The sequence below is a fragment of the Austrofundulus limnaeus genome, unplaced genomic scaffold (genome assembly GCF_001266775.1).
Source record: "Austrofundulus limnaeus strain Quisiro unplaced genomic scaffold, Austrofundulus_limnaeus-1.0 Scaffold3, whole genome shotgun sequence".
In the NCBI taxonomy this organism is placed as follows: domain Eukaryota; kingdom Metazoa; phylum Chordata; class Actinopteri; order Cyprinodontiformes; family Rivulidae; genus Austrofundulus; species Austrofundulus limnaeus.
The window spans coordinates 7,036,566-7,041,075 of record NW_013952405.1 but is presented as its reverse complement, the minus strand read 5'-3'; the positions used below and the strand labels follow the sequence as shown (position 1 = coordinate 7,041,075).

Below are 4,510 nucleotides of genomic sequence, written 5' to 3'. Positions count from 1 at the left end.
GTGTGTGTGTGTGTGTGTGTGTGTGTGTGTGTGTGTGCCTCGTTTCTGCCAGTGTGCCCTGTGCGTGTCAGTCCAATATCTTAAAACAACACATGCAAGGCTTTGCTACAGCCAATTACCCAGCTCTTGGCACGAGAACTGAAAAACATCTTCGGAGAACAATAAAGAGAGCTTGGCTTGTTGTGGGTGCTGTCAGTAAGTGCTGACAGATTGTTATTTTTAATGAATATACAGCTCTTGAATGGCCCATCAAGAGGTCTTTGAGCGAGCATTGCTCCTTTGTTCGGGGCATTAATTTACAATGTAACAGTCAGATATCTCGCAACGAAACAGAAAGCGAACACTGCCCAGGAAACGCTAAAAAAATCGGCTCATCCACTTGTCTCCATTTTGTCCGCTGCAAGCATACGTAATGGCTTGAATATAAACACAAGGGTATTCAGGTTATGATTACAAAATGTGCCGTCTAAATGCTTGATTACACATGACTCTCTGTGTTGCCTCGGGACAGCGYGTTTCACTGCTCACCTGCTTCGCTCACCGACAAAAAGAAAAGGAAATAAAAAAACGACACTCTGTTCCTGAAATCTTTGAATAAAACAAATCAGCTGCATCGCATTTCTTGAAACAAAATGCCTCCTAAAATGCAGGGTTGCTACTCCGAGCGACAACTTATGACACATTTAACACAAAGCAATGCTGGAAGGGGAAAGAATTAAATAGTTAAATGAAAAAAATAATAATTTATGACAATTCTGGAGGGAAAGTAGGGCCAGCATCTGAGGGGAAAAATGCAATTTGAGTGCAACATGTTAACACTAAATTCAGGAGTGCATGTATTGACTCATCATCTAACAAAAAGCCCAGTGAAAAAGGATTTTCCTTATCATCATYGTCTGGCCTTTGCCACGTATTACTCGCAGGGAGCAGCCATTACTCAAATGCATATTAGTCATTAAAGGAAAATAGCAGGTATATCATGCTTCGTTTATCACCGTGCTGGTACAGAAACCAAACTAGATTACCATTCGATGGACAGGGTGTGTTKCTGGATGTGATTCAAAGTGATTTTTTTTTAAACCAGTGCTGCTCTTGAGATTCCACTGAAAACCAGACACTATAAAATTACCACATGACAGCAGTGTGAAAAAAACATGAAAAGAAGCAAACCCCACAACAGCTTCATTTGAAGCCATTCTAAATTATCCTCTTTGCAAAACTTAAACAACTCTCCTTCAAAAGCGAGTGGGAAAAAAAAACACATCGTTAAGGTGCTTTTCAGTCAAAGCYGTGCTAAAGTAGTAATCAACATATAGCCTGTAATGGCAGCCTTACCCTGGTGAGTTTATAGTCTAAGTGGTAGTTAAAGAAAAGCTCAATCACAACCGCTGAACACAAACAGAAAGAAACAACTAAAAACATCACATAAGCAAATATCCAAGATGTTGATGAAAAGGTTCTCCCGATGATTTGCTTCTTTTTCCCAAAGCGAGTAAAACGTGATAATCTTTTAGTAACTGTTTCCAAATGACTTTGCAGCATTACAAACAATGTTATAATATCCACAATTTAAAGGGTGATTAACTGKCAGATAATGTTCTCTTAATGACTTTTGCCTGTTTTATGAAATYGTTTCTAAAATGTAAGCTTTTACAATGCAGTCAATTTTACAGATGCTGAGGTGAAAACCGGTGCGGCAGTAGCTGAGAGTTACCCCCAACTTATAGCCCGAGAGAAAACTGATCGCATGAGGTCGGTTTTTAAAAGCTAACATTGTCTGTTAGCAACATATCTCACGAACCACTGAACGGGTTTTCTTGAAACCTTTAAAAAGTAATTATCAGGTGTATATCTATGATTAACTTTTGGTATCAATCCAATTCAAAACGGCCGCCACAACCAAGTGAGCTGAGAAAACATTTATGGCTGCAACCCAGTCAATTTTACAGACATCTAGCTAAAATTAGGTGTGGTAGTCACTGAGACTAATTCACATCACATACTCCGAGGACTACAGATTGCATATCTTTGCTTCAAATTGTAGCATCGACTGTTCGCATCAGTCCTGTTTGTTAGTTAGCAAAATAACTCATGAACCATTAATTGGATTTTATGCAAACTCTCAGAAAGTAATATTTTACATCTTCAACTGCTTAACATCACTTTCAAAAGGCCCACCACAGATATTCAACATTAGCCAGTATAAATATGGCTACAACTCAGTAGGTTTTACAGCTATTGAGCTAAAAGTTGGTGTAGTAGTAGCTGAGAGTCATTCACAACACGTGCTCAGAGGGCTAATAAGCAGCAACGTGGCATCCCTTCAAGGAATACTAATCCTTTCGTTATTTAGCTCGTATTATACCTTTGACTGCCGTGTTCTGCTTGTTTCACTTAAAAAAATAAACATTCAATTATCAATGCATCATTCTTAATTTAAAAAAATTAACAAAAATTAATCTAAAGCCGTGTTCTAATTTGCAACTAAGCCTGTTCRGTTCATGTCATTCAACGCCAAACAAAACGCAGCTCCATAAGGTAAGAGAGCAGTGAAAGTTGTTTGACGGAGTCAAGTCATCAGGTGTCAAACCTCAGAGGACATCAACACATCCCTGATAGTGTTCCTTTCTTTTTTTCTTTCTTTTAATTCAGACGCTTTAAACAAGCTGATTAGAGGTTAATAAAATAAAGCAAAATAACTGCAGTCGGCTCAAGCTGCTGCAGCACCATCACCTGAGAAATGTGACAAACCTGGCTAGCAGACATTACAAACCACATGTGCAAATAAAGTTTAATTTCTGCTGAGTCACCTAGTTTATAAACAACATGCCATTACAGCACACTTGAACAACTGCCAACAACTGTTTGGACGATTAAACTGGAGGTGCAGAATCCCAGAAACCAAACCTCTCATTGTTAATCTGTTTATAGTCGCTGAAATGTAACATACTGTGGGGCTTGTTTAAAAAGCAGTGCTGTCAACGTATCACAAGACGTGATAAAGATTTTCTTAGACTAAATGTGACAAGGAAGGTAAGGCTGAAAATAGCTTGGCAAGTTATGAAGCAAAACAAATGTTTCTCACTCCTTTAATCATTTAGTAATGTGGATGTTCATTAGATTTAGCGAAGTAGACAGTTTGTCAGCGTTATATAGGCAGTCTGACACATAAGTGAGGGGAAAGAGTGAGTCATAAACAGTAATAAAAACAAAAAAAAAAACAGTTTCTTTATAGGTTAGACAAAATGACACCCATCATCTCCAGACTATCTTACACTCTGCCAATAAATACATTTTGTAAACAACTTTCCAACTTGCAATACTTTAGTAATAAACGTGTAAAACGTGTGAAAGTTATATTGTAGTGGATTGAGCTGTTCTGTGTCGATGCCAACATTCAGCTGCTGGTTCTGGATTTGTTGACATTTTTTTTCCCCTTCAGAAAAGATTTTTGTCAGCATCGCCTTTTCCTTTTACTACCAAAAGTCCACACAAGTGTTTAAGTCATTCAGCGTTAGGTTTTAGTTTAAAACCAGCTTGAAATTGTTGAGGATAAAAGCACAAACTACGACGAGCCACACAACAATAATTAAGCACACAAGTCAAGCACACAAAGACAGCAAGTTAGCTTCGCTGGCTAACGTTTCCTGGAGCTAATGACAATAGCTCCGTGGGCTCTGACTACTCTCTGGAAACRAGATGCTACACTGGGTAGTTCGGGAAATGATACAACGCTTGTTGGGATATATTTCAATGTTGCAGTGTGTCCATGTCATAAAGGAAGAAATAAAACCATCTCACGGTGTGTGTGCTGCATGTGCTCTGTGCTTACCGGTGTCAGCGAGCTGTTTGTGTCCAGGCATTAGACTGCTCCCACCTGGCATTCCCAATCAGTGCTAGTCACTGCTAACGTTAGTTCACGGTAACCAGCAACAGTGAGAGCGAGGACGTGCGTTATCAGTCCAATGTTTCCAAACTACTCCTGCGTATTTGTCCCTTATTTTTGTTTTATTCCCCCCCACGGATGTCAAAGACAAAGAAGAAGCTGACTGCAGCTTACAACACTTACCTTAAAAAGCTTGATCTACAACATCTGTGATTTGTTTGATGAGAGACTGCAACAACAAACAAAAGCAGCGGCGGCAGCAGCAGGGGCAATTAGCCAGCGTTAGTAAGCCAAGTGTTGCCACTACACAGAGCAGTACGGCACCTGCAGTGCCACCTGTATGTCTTTTCTTATGGAGCTATAACGGAACCGGCCACGTTTGATAGAATGCTGTCATAAATGATGGGCTTGAATTTAAAGAGGGAGTAATCGTTGCCTGGATGCTCAGACTAATGTGTATGAGAGGCACTCAGCATGACAGCATCCTTCTTCATCTTGGGGTGAGAGCAGTTGGGGGTTCTCAAAGTTCAGCTGGTAAAATATCGTCACCCACTGGACAAAACTGGAACCACGCAGCTCACTGGGAATCCTGGAAGGTAATAAAGCCGTGAAGAAACTCCCCAT

The 4,510-nt window shown here is 39.9% G+C and overlaps 1 protein-coding gene across 2 annotated transcripts in view; it reads right to left on the bottom strand.

Moving 5' to 3' along the window:
• rerea (arginine-glutamic acid dipeptide (RE) repeats a) overlaps nt 1-4,265 on the bottom strand; it is a 146,634-nt gene extending 142,369 nt beyond the window's left edge. Inside the window, exon 1 of one of the 2 annotated variants that reach the window (XM_014020440.1) lies at nt 4,070-4,265. The gene's annotated coding sequence lies outside the window, so the exon portion shown is untranslated. Of the gene's footprint in view, nt 1-3,832; nt 3,963-4,069 lie in introns of those variants that run through there. The other variant, XM_014020449.1, reaches the window with a different exon arrangement.
• Nucleotides 4,266-4,510: the final 245 nt, after the last annotated feature.